Genomic DNA, 17,711 nt, shown 5'->3' on the forward strand with positions numbered 1-17,711 from the left:
AAGATCCTGGCTTTCACACTCCCTCTAGCATGCAACCTTTCTCTTTCCCTTTCTTTTCCTCTCATTTTCTCTCTTACCCTGCAGGGAGACACTCTGTTTGCTTAATAAATTCCCTTATGTGATTTCCCGTGACTGGTGTGGTTTCGTGGGATTTCCTTACACCACTGTTGCAGTCCTTTCCTGCTTTTTTTTAATTGAAAATAAAGTAAAAAATTAACATTGGTGGATATAATTTCCTTTGCTAAACATAAAATATAAATAAAAACTAACATGCATGCTTACATACATTTCTTAAAAAGTGTTAAAAATATTTGAGGACTTATTAAGAAATCCCTTCTTTCAGAAAGTTGACTTAGGGAACTTAGACACAAACCCTTCAACGTGCAATACTGCAAGCCAGGCTGTAAAAGTCCCATCCTGCTCCTGTGCATAGGTCTTCTTCTGTTGAGTGTTAGGAAGAGATGCTAAACACCAGGAACACCTGCAATGCCTGCTGTGCATTGTGGAACCAGGAGCAGGGGAAATAACGAGTGAACCGAACTTTGTCCTGGTGACCTAATGGTAAACCAGTCACTAATCAGCTGTGATGGTTAATTCTATGTGTCAAAATAGCCAGGCCATAGCACCCAGATAGTAGAGATTTGAAAAGTGAAGTAGGAATTGTACAAAGGAATGTAGAGAAAAGAGGCACCAGTAGAGAGAATAGCCAGGGTGATGGTCTAGGCAGAGAGAGATTCAGCACATGTTGGGAACACAAAGAAAGCACGGTGGGGACAGGGTGTTGGGACTCCAAGGAAACCTTGAGGACTGATTTTCTCTGCAGAGTAATGGGACATCATGTAAAGCTTATATTTAAGCAGAAGCATGGTGTGATTAGATTTACTTTGTAACTGGGTCACTTTGCTTTGTGGATAATGGACCTACAGAAGTAAGAACCAAGCATGGAGGGTTGATGGAGTCTAAAGCATCTAGGAACTGTTCCAGCTCATTTGTTTCCTGGGCTTATTGACATAATAGAGGTGTTCATAATATCCTCTTATTATTGGTTCGATCTCTGTGGTATTTATAATTACCTCTCAGTTTCCAGTTTATCTGTGCCTTCTCTTTTCTAATCAGTAGCCCTGCCAGAGAATTGTGTTTTTATTAGCCTTCTAGAGCAGCAAAGTATTTCAGTGAATCCACTCTATTGCATGTTGTTGTAGCACATTGATTTTTCTCCTTCAATAATTTATGATCTTATCTTCATTATTTTTTCTTTCTATATTATTCACATAAATTCAGCTATTCTTTTCTAAATTCTAAGTTAGATGCTTACCTAACAAATTCTGAATTTTGAGTCTCTCCAAAGCAGCGCTTGGGCTTAATTTTTTTTTTTTTTTTTTTTTCCAATAGAGCACAACTTTGATAAGACAATAGAAACAAGTACTACTTCAGGTGCCCCCAACAGGCACTGATGTGTAGTGATGCTATTTACGCAGTGATTTGGTTTACATATTTCATAGTTTTCAGTGTGAATTTGATTCCTCTGAGTTGCTTAGAAGTAGGCTTTTAAATTTTATAATACATGGTTTTTCCTACCATGTAAGTGTTTTAAAATTCTGCCTTATTGCATTGTCAGAAAATGGGTTCCGCATGAAACATTTTTAATGTGTTGAAGTTTATAGTCCATCAAAAGACACTTATTAATAATAGTGCCTCAAGTATTCTTCATGGCTATGTGCATTTCCCACAGGCATGGAAGAGTTGACCTAGTTAGAGAGTTTAATACAGTAAAAATAGGATGAAAAGCTATTCTCTTCCTTTTTTCATAAATGATTATTTAATCAACAAGTAAAATACCTTTATGGTATACAACATGATGTATGCACTGTGGAATGACTAAAATAAGCTATTTAACATAAGTATTATCTCACATACTTGTGTGTGTGTGCATGAGAGAGAGAAAGGAGGAGAGAGAGAGAAAGAGAGAGACAAAGACTCTTGAAATTCAATTCTCTTGAAAATTTTCAAATATACAATATAGTGTTATTACCTATAGTCACCAGAATGCACAGTAGATCTCTTGAACTAACATATTCCTCTCATCTAAACCAAAATCATGTGTCCTTTGACCAACATCTCTGCAGTCCTTCCAGTCCTCTGCCTCTGATGCCCACCATTTTATTCTGTTTCTATGAGTTTGACTTATTACCCTCCACATTTTGTGTAAGATCACATGTATTTGTCCTTCTGTGCCAAGTGTATCCTGCTTAACATAAGGTTCTCCAGGTTCACCTATGTTGTCACAAATTATAAGATTTCCTTCTTTAATATCTCAATACTATTCAGTTATACATATATGCCACCATTTCCTTATCCATTTGTCTGTTGATAGATGCTTTGATTCTATATATTGGCTATTGTGAATAATGCTGCAGTTAACTCTAGAGTATAGGTATCTTCAACAAACTCATTTCATTTGAGTATATATTCGGAAGTCAGACAGCTGAATTACATGGCAGTTTTAGTTTCAGGTTTTTAGGAACTCCACACTGTTGGACTATTTCCATAATCATTGGACTAATTTACACTCCCACCAACAGTGTATAAGTGTCACTTTTTCCACATCCTCACCCCCACTTTTTAACTCTCCTGATTCTTAAGCACCATTCTAAGACATACTAAGTGATATCTCATTGTGATTTTAATTTTGTTTCCTAATGACTGATGATGTTGAACATTTTTTCATCTACCTTTTGCTCATTTGTATGTCATCTTTTTTACAAATGTCTTCATGGATCCTTTGCCAATTTTAAAATTGGGTTATTTGTTTTCTTGCTATTGAGTTGGCTGAGTTCCTCAAATATTTTAAATATTAACAATTCTCAAATGCATACTTTGCAGATATGTTTTACCTATTTAGTTGGCTGTCTCTTCATTCTGATGATTATTTCCTTTGCTGTGCAGCATTTTATTTTGATATAATTTCTCATGTCTACTTTTGCTTTGTTTGCCTGTGTTTTGGGGGTCACAGCCAAAAAAATTCATTACCCAGATCAATGTCATGGAGCTTTCCCTTATGTTTTCTTCTAGTATCTTTACAGTTTGGGGTAAGATATTTAAGGCTTTAATCCATTTTGAATTGATTCCTTTCATGGTGTCGGGTGAGGGAGGGTCTGCATGTGGCTATCCACTTTTCCTAAACATCTACTGAAGAGGATGTCCTTTCCCCAGTGTGTCTCTGGTGTCTTCACTGAAAATGAATTGACTGTAAATGTGTATATTTATTTCTGGGCTTTCCATTCTCCCTCTCTACAAAACAAATATTTGCTGTATGTTACCAGGGTGCTTCTGACATTCATGTACTGCGATCAGTCATATTAGATTACTTAGTATTTCATTTTTACTTTTCCATATATTCATAGAGTCTCTTTCCTTTGCCATCCTTGTTCCTGTCATCTTTGTTCCACAACACATATTTTCACTGACCTAATGTGAAGTTGTTTCTGAAAAAAATCAACTAAGTATCAACTCCTGTAGGAAAGCTCTATGATTTCCCTGGTTTGGGGTATGATTCTTCTACCTGCTCCCAGCTAGAGCACTTAACTCACTACTTATAATTAGCAATTCCTCTATTTGACCTTGAAGATTTTCAGGAGCATCCACAAATTTGCCTCTCTTGGCCTTAGAAAAATGACTCAAATTATTTGAGTGCTCAATACATGTGTTAATTCATGCATAATAAGAAAACTAATGAGTTTTATTTAAGTTCCAAATAAAACATATTAAAGGAAAACTCATGTATTCCATAGCTGATATCATGAGTTATGAGAAACATGATAGTATCACTTAAAATAAATTTCTTAATAAGAAAAATTTTATATTATCCAGTTGACTATAACATTCACAATTTTTCTAAAACAGAAAATCCTATGTTGTTATAGTTATCTTCTTCATTGCTATGACCAAAAGACGTGACAGAAAACAATTTTAAGAAGGAAAAGTTTATTTTAGGGCTCAAAGTTTCAGAGGTTTCAGTCCATAGACAGCAGACTCCACTTTTCAGGGTCTGAGATATGGCAGAACATCATGGTCAAAGACTGTGGAGGAGGAAAGCAGCTAGGAACATGGCACCAGGAAGCAAGAGAAAGAGACTCCTCTGGCCATGAACGAAATATATACCCCAAAGGCATGCCTCCAAAGTCCGACTTCCTCTAGCCACACCATACCTGCCTATAGTTACCACCTGGTTAATCCCCATCAGTGAATTAATATACTGATTAAGTCAATGGTCTCATAACTGGAGTAAGATGAAATCTTAAAGAGTTGTTTTAATTTGCATTTCTCTAATTACTAGAGATGTTGAACACTTTTTCATATATTAACTAATCACCTGTGTGTCTTCTTCTGTAAAGTGTCTGTCCAGTTCCTTGGCCCATTTATTGATCGGGTTCTTTGTATTTTGGGCATAAAGTTTTCTAAGTCCTTTATAAATTTTGGAGATAAGTGCTCTATCTGAAGTGCATGTGGAAAAGATTTTTTCCCACTCTGTAGTCTCTCTCTTCATATTATTGATTGTATCCTTTGCTGAGAAAAAGCTTTTTAGTTTGAGTCCATCCCACTTATTGATTCTTGCTTTGATTTCTTGTGCTTTAGGAGTCTTGTTAAGGAAGTCTGATCCTAAGTTATCATGATGGAGATTCAGGCATATTTTCTTCTACTTGTTGCAGGGTCACTGGTCTAATTTCTAAGTCCTTGATCCATTTTGAGTACAGTTTTGTGCAGGGTGAGAGATAGAGGTTTAATTTCATTTTACTACATATGGATTTCCAGTTTTCTTAGCACCATTTGTTGAACAGGCTATCTTTTCTCCATTGTATGTTTTTGGCTCCTTTATCTAATAAGAAGTGGCTTAGAATGGCTATTATCAAGAATGCAAACAATAATAAATGTTGGCGTGGATGTTGGGGAACAGGCACACTTTTACATTGCTGGTGGAGTTGCAAATTGGTGCAGCCACTCTGGAAAGCAGTGTGGAAAATCCTCAGAAAACTTGGAATGGACCCACCTTTTGACCCAGTTATCCCACTCCTAGGTTTATACCCAAAGGACTTAAAATTAGCATAATACAGTAACAAAGTCACTTCAATGTTTATAGCAGCTCAGTTCACAATAGCTAGATTGTGGAACCAACCTAGATGGCCTTCAACAGATGAAAGGATTAAGAAACTGTGGTATATATACACAATGGAATATTATTCCGTCTTAAATAATAATAATAATAATATGGCATTTGCAAATAAATGGATGGAATTAGAGAATATCATGCTAAGTGAAATAAGTCAATCCCAAAAAGCCAAAGGCTGAATGTTTTCCCTGATAAGTGGATGATGATATATAATGGGGGTGGGGGGTTGAGGAATAAGAGAAGAATGGTGGAACATTAGATTATGTAGAAGGAAATGAAAGGGAGGGGGTATGAAAAATGGTGCAATGAGACAAGACATCATTACCCTATGTACATGTATGATTACACGAATGGTATGAATCTACATCATGTATAACCATAGAAACGAAATGATATACCCCATTTGTATACAATGAATCAAAATGCAGTCTGTAAAAGATAAAAAAAAAAAAATTTAAATAGTTTAAAAAAATGCTCTCATAACCCAATCATTTCACCTCTGAACTTTCTTGTATTTTTTTACATGTGAGCTCTTGGGGGACACTAAACCATAACACATGTGCAAAAATGTTCAATAGTGACTCTATCAAACACATTTTATACTATTAAACAAATGTGTCACCAAAAAGAAAGTTTGTTTCTAAAATGAAGAAGTATTTAATAAATTTCCTATGTTATCAACTATAGATAGGATAGTAAGGTACTTCCTTAACTTGGAATAAAGAAGACATGACTGCTTTTAACACAGAAAACACAATTCTATAACTCTATGGTGGAGTGCCAATATTTAGCTTGTTTCAATTATAGTGGTTTGTTTATTCATTCAGTCATTCATTCATATATATATACTCAGTATCTACCATGTACCAGTCACTATTCTGAGTCACACACACCCACAAATACACACATAAAAATTCTACAAAAGGACAGTTTTTAAGTGGACAGTGCGCATGCACTAACTTCCTCTTTTTCCAGCTGGAACCATGGAGGTTGCCAAAGAGAAGAAAAAGAAGGTTCCTGCTGTGTTAGAAACCCTTAAGAAAAAGTGAAGGAATTATGCAGAGCTGAAGATAAAGCACCTGAGGAAGAAGTGTACCCAGAAATGCTTCAAAAGGCAAGGATGAAGCTTATCTATGAAAAAGCCAAGCATTACCACAAGGAATATAGGCAGATGTACAGAACGGAGATTCGAATGGCTAGGATGGCTGGGAAAGCTGGCAACTACTATGTACCTGCAGAACCCAAACTGGCATTTGTTATCAGGATCAGGGGTATCAATAGTGTGAGCCCAACAGTTCCTAAGGTGTTACAACTTCTTCACCTTCGCCAGAGCTTCAGTGGCACCTTTGTTAAGCTCAACAAGGCTTCAGTGAACATGCTGAGGATCGTGGAACCATACATTACATGGAGGTGCCGAAACCTGAAGTCAGTGAATGAACTCCTCTACAAGTGTGGCGATGGCAAAATCAATCAGAAATGAATTGCCTTGACGGATAACGCTTTGATTGCACAATCTCTTGGTAAATATGGCATCATCTGCATGGAGGATCTGATTCATGAGATCTACACTATTGGAAAACGCTTCAAAGAAGCAAATAACTTCCTGTGGCCCTTCAAATTATCTTCTCCAAGAGATGGAATGAAGAAAAAGACCACCCATTTTGTAGAAGGTGGAGATGCTGGCAGCAGGGAAGATCAGATCAACAGACTTCTTAGAATAATGAACTAGGTATCTACCATCATATTTATGTAATCTGGTCAGTTAATGAAACAGTACCTGCTCTCAATGTAAAAAAAAAAGAAAAAAAAATTCTACAAAACTTTCTGCTTCCATATAGACTATATATAATTACTAGTATATTAATAAAACTGAAATAATCACCTATTAACATAAGAATTTTCCCAGGATAGAAAATGTTCCTGTGCCTGACCAATACTTAACTAGGGACAAGATACAGAATTCCAGGGGAATAATCTTATTGATAGAGAAATATACTTTGCTATATGAAAAAATAATTCCTGTGGAGTGATACTGACCAAGTAGATGCCCCCAAAACCCATTGCTACATACTACATTTTTATGCTTATGAAATAACCTATGATAACAAAGTTTGCTTCACATTTTTTCACTATTTTTTCATTGAAAAAGTAGCTTTTAAAGAAACATTTCAAAGATTACATGTTCCATAAAAAATGTAAATTTAATTCACTAGGAGTTACTAAATTGGGATCTCTGTCAGGCTAATGAGCACACCATGAGGCTAAGCTAAGGTTTCTATTTGGTATACACAAAATACTTTTCATCAATGATTTACAAAGTACCACATGCCTCCTTTAATATATCAACATCTATTAAAAAATAAAACTTGAAATAATTCTTTGTATTTCATAAATGTATGATGACAGAAAGTTATAAACTGTAAGCAAAACATAGTTAATAATATTACCCTGGAGGTTACTATTCAACTTACCTTTCAGAAAAAAAATACACTTGCCAACAATTAACAACAGGTATGATTATCCTGCATTTTACATTATATTGTAACTCAGGAGGATGATTTTAAATGTTCAGAAAAATTATTACTAAGTACTTTTTAAAGCTGAGATGGATATGAAAAGAAACGAAGGGCAATATAGTTTACATAATTATAGGAATCTCAAATGTGGTATTTTTGATTCCTGTTTTTGTAGTGGGTTTAATCTTAAGAATAGGAGAATTAGATTAAATTTTTCCAGGAACGATAGGAAGTATAACCTTTTCAGTTTAAATGATATATCAGGAAATACATGATGCTTATTTACATTAGGGAGCAATGTACATAATATTGTGTTTGGATAGAAAATAAAAAAGAAATATATAAAACTAGCTCATCTAAAGATCTTGAAAGAGGTCCTTCAACAGATATCTTCCCCCTTCTTTTTTCTCCTCCCTTAACTGTGAAAGCAAAAGAGTATATGAGTAATAGTATTTAGACATGAGTAATCCAGATTTATCACTATTTTTTTCTCATACTTTTGTTTCCTAACATTTGTGTCTATTTAATTTTGTAGTAAAAGTTGTTGACAAAATTTCTAGATGGTTTATCAAAATGTTAGGCCTTATCAACAATATCCTTTCTGGACAATTCCAAAGATTATAGTGGAGGGGAGATATTTAAAGCCAAATGATACTCTGTAATAATCCTTGTTTGGACATAGCAGGACAAAGAACTGCAGCCCAGCAGACTGGTCAGAGAACTTGAAACCAAGCTCATAAATTGCAGAGGGATGGAGCCACAGAAATGCACTGTTACCAAGTGGTCCCAGAAACTTCCACGCAGGCACAGTGAATTTCCCATCTGAATGCCACGTACATGTTCAAACTGATGGTTTCAGTGCATTCTAAAGTAAAAAAAAAAAAAAAAACAGTATCCTGAGATTTTTAAATGAAGAACTCTATCTTTGGCAAGATGAGAATCACAATAATAAAGGCCTATGGTAGTCTTGGTTTAAGTATGTGCCTGGAAAATTTTGACCCTTAGTTATTTTGAGGGTGGCTAGTAGGCAGGAGTAAATCCTCATATCCTTACATCAGTGGGGTGGGGTGTGGGGGCAGAAGGAGCTATAAAGAGTGTTAATTGTCAGTATATATTACTCAGGTATCCTTTAAAAAAATAGCCTTAGCTTGACTAGATAGTCATTGTGATGGCAAAAACTATAGTTCTTTAATCTGTCTGAAAACAAATGCCCTGTGATCTCAGCAAGGCTGAGTAGACCTGCACACGTTTTTCAGGATTCTGTGTCCTTGAGCACTTGTCCTTTCATCGAATTCTCACCTTCCTCTCTCCGTCAGTTTCAGACTTGAAGGTAGAGCCCCAGAATGAAAATGATGTGATCAGTAAGTCTCAGGAGAGAAAGATAAAAGTATTTCCAAGGTCACATATGTTTGTTGAGTCTTAGCACTGAGATTAAACACCATTAGGAATCTTTGTTTAGCATGGTTCAGGAAGGCATATGACGCGCCAGTTTTGCTTGTACTTCCATCCATGTGAGCCCTGGAAGAGTTGGGTGGTGAGACTTCACAGTGTGGGTGTGCTAAGTTGAGGGCACACCTGGTCCTCTCTCCACTGCCTCCAAGGCTCCATCTGCAAGCATGGGACACAGCGGCCCTGTCCATTCTTGGAACTAAAGACATTTAAGTCCTGTCACAAATATCCTTCTAATTTTGTTTCTAGTCAGCATGATTTCACTCAGAAAATGCTGTAGCAAATTGGAAGAAAAGAAGAATGAAACAGTAGAAGCTTAAAAAACTGTATTTAGGGCAAGAAACCTCAAATTTATTATGCAGTTGCATTAAATACAGGCTTTCTGCTGATGTAGGCAATTTTCTTTTCTTTCTTTCTTTTTTTTCTTTTTTTTTTTTTTTTAATGTTAATAGTTGGAAGAAAGCCCAAATCCTTCAGTGGAGCTCAGAATTGTTTAGTAAGCAGGGATCTTTTGTGCTGCATGTTAATATAATGTATGACACCATTGTTTCATTTGGGCAACTGCTCAAAAGAAATGAATAATGAACTGCTTTCTAGGTAATAGTCCTCAGGTTCCCTGTTGAAGATAATGTAAAGCTCAGGTTGCTAGAATTCCACTCTTATAGTTATTCGTATGAGTCAAAGCATTAACCAAAGGGGAAACATGAAAGCAAAAGACAGCTGCAATTTAGTATCATACAAAGGTAAATCAGTGAACAGAATTATTTTTCACTAAAGGTAAATATAATAAAAGTTGGTTGTTTTTGTTGTTGTTATTGATTTTAATTTGTTCACTGAAAAATCCTAGTAAAGAGACTTTAGAAGAAAGCTGATGATCTTCCTGCACTCAGGGCAACAGCTGATTACCATTCTAACCACAGAGGACTCTGGCCGGAAGCCAGCACTGTATTTTGTCAGATTACAAGCATAAAGGCACACTCCTCAGCAGACTCACTTTTCTCCTCTGTACAATATAGCTGCCTACCTACACCAGAGAACTTTTATAATTGGTAAATATAAAAATATAAGATACTGCTATTATTTTCTGAATTTACAGAAATATGTTGAATTACTTGCAGAGTCTTAAATGTGACTGAAAAGCATCAATGGATCTAAATATAAAAGTTAAGCAAAATTTTGCAGGTGAAGTTCTGATGACTATTTGAGGATGAGTAATTACAGGTCAAATGGAAAAAACAAATCCAATTTCTGCTATGGCACATCACTGTTTTCTTTCACAATGCATATCACATTTTCCCTAATAATGACTTATTTTAGCTAACACATACTGTCCATTTTTTATGTACCAAACGCTCTTATAAGTAGTTCACATTCATTAACTGTTGATTTTAACCAGAGTCCTATAGGATACATTAAAATAGAGAAAGCCAAGACACAGAGAAGTTAGGTACCTTGCCTGAAGTCACACAGTTAGTAAAGGTATGGAAGGAGGGGAGGACTATAAGTTCATTGTTGTTTGAAAAAAAGATCCTATCAAGAGACGTGATACTATTTAATTAGAATAACTTCTCTCTTTTCCAGGGTTCACTAAAATCCAGCAAATTAAATTAGTTGGATATAGTTATAAAATAAGAATAGGCCAAATGTCATTTCCCAGAAGTCAAAAAATACACTAAAAAACATTTGCATTGAACTTTGTTCATCAAATTAAATTTCATTGAGTGCACTTATTCGTTATCATATGACTCTAAATAGAATGAATATCACTTTGTTTAAACTATTACAGAATCAAACAGTGAATCAGAGGAAGCAATTCTTCCTAAGGTCACAGGAAATAATAATAACTAATGAAAAATCTTAAAAATGTTAAACAGCTCCAAAGGCATAATGGGGGTCATTCACTGCAGGGGAACCATCAGTAATATTCACTCTGATTATTTTACATCTTCACGAAATGTTTAAAATATATGAAGAAGACAATATTTAATTCAGTAGGGATAATTTTCAAAACTTTTAAAATAAGATTTTTAAGAGAATTATATTGAAGTAATTCAAATAACAGTATTCCACAGGAATGTTTTCTATTGCCAAGCATTTTCAATGCTGTCACTTGGAGAATTTTGTCTTCTTGAAGTAACGTAAATTGTTATCATTGTATGAGTTTCAAAAACACAGCAGTATACAGTAGTGACAGGCACGGAGAAGCAAAGCGCACACACTTCTGTGCTTCTCCACCATATTCCTATAGAACGGCTAACCAATGAGGGAACTCATGGAAAAACAGGCTGATGGGCCAGAAGATGAACACCTGATGTTTTTAACAGGACCATTTTCCTGCCAATCCAGGAAAGGGTACACAATAGAGTGACTGCCAATAAAAGGTGGGAAATCCCTAGCAGAATTCTTGGTGGCGCAGTCTAGAGAAGAAGCAATCATGAACAGAGAGGTGAGTCACGGACATAAGAGAGAAGCTGTCCCTTCTCTCCGCATTGCTCTGTGTGAATGTCTAATTACTCCATCTCTGTTCCCAACTGCAATAATAAAGTCATGGGAACACACAATGGTGTATGGGTGCTGGGCTGTCCCTCAGCATTTCCTCTTTCTACCCTCTCCCGATCATAATTTGTTAGGCTTCTGAGGTTCACACAAGTGCACATTGATATCACCAAAGTAATCTGCAAAATAGTACAGTGTGGGCCTCACTCCAGACCAGCTGAGTTAGAATTTTGGGGTAAAAGGGTGGGGTGCTGGGGAGAAATATGAAGGCGTGTCAAATTGTAACAGTCTCCATGCTGTGGCATACCCTCCCATCCCTGCATACACCTCCCAAAGACTGGGAGACGAGCAGAGATTGGGGCTCCATTAGCTGATAATCCATGACAATTCCCCCCACCCATAGCATAGCCTCTAAATAAAAAGGATCAAGGTAATCGACCAGATATCTATACTATATGATACAAAATTAATGAACCCAGGAACAAGAAGTGTTTAAAATAAGTGTATTAAATATCATCTGAGATAAAAGAGAATTCTGGGAATCTGGGCAAGCACAAGAAGACATACATAACAAACAAGTAACTGGGGATACTGGGTGTGCAAAATACAACAGTGAAAATAACTGACTTAGATTGAAGAACAGATAACTTGGGACAAGGAATGAGTCAGTGAGCAAACAATGTCCATCAAAGAGTGTCCACAGGACTATCAGGAAAGAATTACAGGTGGGAAATGTATAGGAAAGTTTTGGAGATGCAGAAGATTGAGGAAGAAAATTCATAAATGAAGGTCCCCATAAATGGCAAAGGTTTCTATAGGTACTGCCTTCTTCCTCTTTACCAGAGAACCTCAATTTCCAGAACCTTCTGGATGAAGTTCCCGTGGTTTCCAGTGCTTCTGGTACTGGCATTCTCTGTGTTCAGTCATGTCTCACATATCCATCATCACAATACTTGCGGAAGGACTTGTGAAATCTGGGTCCTGGAAAGAGGAGATACCCTCCAGGGAGAAGCTGGTGAGAGGATCCAGTTGCTAGGGCCATACTAGATATAGTTGGAAACATACTTCCCTGTGTTTCCCAGTCACAACACAGTTTATATTACTATGGCCAATATCCAAAATTTAAAGGAATGTTTTCAGCCAACTTAATCTGCAATTCGATTTGTTTCAATTTTTGGGAAAAATTCCTTACTCAGTCTCCTGTAAAATTAATCACTAGAGGGAAAAAAAAAAGTCTTATACCAAACCAACTCTCTAAAACTAGTCACCTGGGGATGGATCAAGATTCCATGTATGAACAGGGATGCAGGAGGCTAGCAACCTGTACCTCAGGGGCTAATAGGAACGCTGAGCAAGAAACCAGGGTGAAATAGGTAAAACCACCAGATGTGTAAGAGGATCAAGGTTCAAAGTGTCATTCAATATGTCTTACCTGGGGGGAGAAAAGAAGAGGAAGAGGAAGCAAAGAATCTATATGATGGGGGCAGAGGGAGGTTTAAAGGAAAAACCCAAAATTTGGAAGTCAAGCAAGAATGAGCATAAAAGTTCTTATCAGTAAAAATGCATTTCAGTGGGGAGCTAAATAACCAGGTGGGACATGAAGTGTTCTAAGTGACTAACTGGATTTTAGGTCCAGCAGAGGACCACATGACAGGGTGACTTGCTGCAAGGAAAGGAGCAGTTAAGATGGTTCTGGTATTGCATCATGCTCATGTCCTTTCCAGTTAAGGAAGAGATGCATCCCATAATTTCTCAGAAGGATGCCTACCTTTCAGTTTTCATGGAATGACAACCCACTTTAGCATCCTAATATTGGGATGGTCCTTCTGTTTGCAAAGACCACATTAATTTGATTAAAAATTAAGGTAGCATTTCCCCCTGGGTAGACAAGTAGATAGATCTCAAAGTCTCATTCTTTCATCCCCTGCCAACGCCACCTCAGCAGTGGCACTAGGGAGACACTAAGCAAGAACCACAGTGGTTGTGGAACCTTATACTACAAAATTAGGGTTGTAAGGACAGAAAAATTCTATGAGAAAGCAGGACAAGAGTTGACCAAAGGTGTATCTATATCCACCTGGGGATATTTCTAATAACCTAAAGCAGGGGGATCCATCAAAGAAACCAACTTTGATTTTGTTAAACTTTTTGTGTCTTTTCAACAGGCATTTTATGTAATTTTCTTAGACTATTTTTTACTTCTTTTACTTTAACACTATTTGTAAACATTAATAGTTGAACTGTAAAAGCAGAAATTCATCACCAGAGCCATTTTCTCTTCTTTCCTATCAGATTCTTCTCTTTCCCTGCTACTCAAAACACATTCTGGTTGTAGGTAAGTCCTACTCTATGTCTACATTGTACCGTGTTTGAGCAACTTCCCTAAACATATGTTCTAAGTGCGTAGAACACACTCTGTCTCACAGATTTTTATTCCATTTCCATGATTCAAATCCCAGAAATCATTAAGACTTGGAGTAGCTCCCCAAAGAGAAAACCAGAAAACTCTGTATGAAGAAAACTCTTCTACAGAACAAATCTCAATATAATCATAGGTAAAATTTCATTGGGCATATATATCATGTCTTATCCAGTTTTCAAATCCTAGCATTTGATACTATAAATATCTCTTCTACTAAAGTACTAATAATAAAAAATAAAAGGTTTCAAAATTTTCAGTTCATTAAATAAAAGCCATAAAGCTTTAAATGCGAGACTACTATTAATTTAATTTTGGCATCACTTAAATACTAGCAATTTCCCCTCCTTGGAAAGGATAAAGGAATCTCAACTATTAAATCATATTGTTAAGTAAAATCATCAATAAGATCCTACAGGAAATATGCAAAAGACTAACAGATAAAGACAAAAATACTTCATCTATTAAAATCTGCATTAAACATGTATAAGAGGGCCATTAATGGCACCTGGAATTTACCAAGACAGCTCTTGATATCTCTAATTCCTTGGTGCAGTTTTTATATTCCTTAAGTTCCTGCGAGGTTCTAGTAGGTGCAATTTTTCCTATAGTGCAACATACTAGTCCTTCTTTCCTGCATGCTGTTTCTAGTTTATGATGCTCATTATCTTAATGGACAATTATAGTTCTCCAACTGATTTCTCAATCACCGAAGTTAATAGAAAGATTTTTATTATTGCCTACACTCCAGCTTCTGAATAGCAAATGCATTTCATTTATTTCTCATCTTAACTATTTTCCCAGCTTCATTATAAACACACCAATACTCATTGTTAAACATAAAGAAGGGATATAGAAGGCACAAATTTAAAAACTAAAATTCAAATAAAAGTGAAGTTGAATAACATTTATACGAAAATTTCAGTAAAAAATGCACATTTCTGTTTCTTAACAGCAAAAAAGAAGCATTTTAACAAAATGGAACAGAATTTCAGGAAATTAAATTGCACTAACACAGTTTTCCAGAATTTTAAATTATGCTCCCCAAACATTTTTATGTACATAATAAAAAAATTTAAAAACACCAACTTAATATTCGCCTGAGAATATCTAGCCTTAATACTTAAGCAATATCAAAGCACTATTGTAGAAAAATTCAGAATGTAAAAAATAATGCAAATGAAATAGCTTGATTTATCTGACTCAAGTGACATATATTTGAAAAAGTGCTAAATGCATACTAGATTTGAAAAATAAATGAGCAAGTCTCTGAACCAATTCAGACATGATAAACAGTAGGAATGAAAACTCAGATGCACAATTCTTTAGGAAGGCTGCTATCCTCTTAATTAAAAGTCTATTTTCTGTTTTCTCATCTACCCCCTCAACTTTATGAAACAGCTGTTGGTTATTTGCAGAGGTGATGGTTAAATAGCACACCAAGAATGCATTAGACACTCTTATTATAATGTTTATCATTAACAATATTCATTTACACAATACCATATATTTTTTTAACTTTTTACATACTTTATCCTAGCAAGTCCATAAAGTAGCCCTCATAAAATAGGTTTTCTCCTGGGGATAGAACATAACTCCCCACTCCTTAAGTACAGGCTGCCCAAAGTGACTTTATCCCAAAGAGTATAGCATGGGAAGATAAGAAAAAGAGTATCTTACAATGGAGAGAAACATCACCTCAGCCAGGAATCAAGATAAACAACACCAGTGACATGTCATGAAGATTCTATGAACCTTGATATGAGGTGATTGAAATGGTATCACTCCTCTGTGCTCCTCCTCCCCCAACCCATAATCCCAACCTAATTGTAAGAAAAACATCAGACAAATCCCTACTAAGGGACATGCTACAAAAATACCTGACGGCTGCTCTTCATAACTAGCAACATGTTCAAGAACAAGGAAAACTTGAGAAACTGTCATCACAGCAAAAAGGAACCTAAGGAGATATGACAACTAAATATAATATTTACCCTGGATAGAATCTTGGAACAGAAAAAGAACATAAGATAAAAACTAAGGAAATGTAAAAAACAAATAAACGAACTGTAGACTGAGCATTAAGGCAGCCATCTTGGGCCATTAATTGTGACAAATGTACTGTACCACTGTAAGATGTTAATAAAAGGTAAAACATTTTGAAGAATATGAGAACTATCTGTATTATCATCAGAACTCTTCTGCTAGCCTAAATTTATGCTAATTTACATTGTTTTAAAAATGCAGGAACAAATTTGCATATACCTTTACACACACATAGGTAGGTATGATCCTGACATACAGTTGAAAAAAAGAACTCCTTGTACTTCCAGTTATTTGTCTAGATCACCAGTAGAGGTTGAATTTGAACAATAAAATAATTTCTAAATCTAAAAGTAAAGTTTTCCTTCAATATTAGACTTGCCTCTGTTTTGTGCATTAATTGTAAATAAAGACTCAAGACGTCCATTTGAGTTAAAAATAACATATACTTATTTGCCCAAGGATTAGCAGATAGAGAAGGGTTAATTGTTAGGATTTTTTTTTATATATCTATATGCACTAAACACATTAGACTTACTCATGCAAACTGACAGACACTTAGCAAGAGCCTAATTTTTCCACTAGTAAAGCATATGGCTTGGGGAGTCCTTTTTTGAAAGTGGTAGACTCCAATCATTTAGATCTCAATTTCTGCAGTCATGGCTTTAGGGAACTTTTCTGAAGATGCTGGTTTCATTTTCTCCTACCCTATCTTTTCATTTATCCAGAGGTCATTCTTATCTTTCTTCTTGGTTGAACCTCAAGGTTGTCCCAGCTTATCTTTGTAATGTCTCTGCACCTGCTGTCCCTGATCTTATTAAAACAGCTCATCGCCTGTTTTCAGCTTGTGATTTTTTTCTAGGCAGCATTTTTAACCCATTTATTCTTCCTTCACCAATTCTATCTTGTGTAGTAGAATATTTTCTAAGCCAAGTTTATAACCAGTAATGTATCAGATACTTAAAAAATAAGAAACAAAATGCTTCCATTGTTTTCTTCATCCATCAACATCAGGACTAATAGACTATTCTTACACATTTGTAAAAATGATTTTATTAATTTACAATTAGCCTACGTTAATAAAAATCTATCTTTTCAGTGAAAGAGATAAATGAGTTACTATTTTTTCTTTCCAAAAGCCAAACTGAAGAGTCAAACGGATTTTACCCAATACCCTCCAACACTGAAGGATCTATATGTATAGTTATGTGACCTAATGTTTTTTTCTTTTTAAGATAAAGTTTAGTCTCATGTAACATTCTGATGCCTCTCACATACACACACACCCTAGAAAGACCTAAGACATTTAGAATTCAATTGTTTCTTATGCTGCCCAACTTTAATGTCCCACATAAAAGTGTTGGCCACTAAGGCAGCCCTGCTGCCCAGCAATGGGAGCAGCCCAGACATTGTTGTTCCTGCTGAAAATCTTCAGTGCCCAGCAGCAGTGGGGCTGTGCCCTACCAAGTCTTCTCTGACAGTTCAGGGACCTACATAACCAGTGACACTACTGCTCTGTGGACAAGCAATCAACATCTGGAGAAGCAGTTGCAGGAATCCTACAATGAAGATATGGGAGGACAGCCCTGGAGGCGGTGCACAAAGGTTTGAATGGATAACC

At 35.9% G+C, this 17,711-nt stretch overlaps 1 protein-coding gene and 1 pseudogene across 2 annotated transcripts in view; one reads left to right on the forward strand and one right to left on the reverse strand.

Annotated features, from left to right (window-relative positions):
* MMP16 (matrix metallopeptidase 16) overlaps window positions 1-17,711 on the reverse strand; it is a 258,787-nt gene that overhangs the window by 172,980 nt on the left and 68,096 nt on the right. The window lies entirely within an intron of this gene.
* On the forward strand, window positions 6,037-11,342 carry LOC306655377 (large ribosomal subunit protein uL30-like; annotated as a pseudogene). The gene has a single exon. The product of its transcript is annotated as a large ribosomal subunit protein uL30-like (transcript).

This window comes from Sciurus vulgaris (assembly GCF_902686455.1).
Source record: "Sciurus vulgaris genome assembly, chromosome: 1".
In the NCBI taxonomy this organism is placed as follows: domain Eukaryota; kingdom Metazoa; phylum Chordata; class Mammalia; order Rodentia; family Sciuridae; genus Sciurus; species Sciurus vulgaris.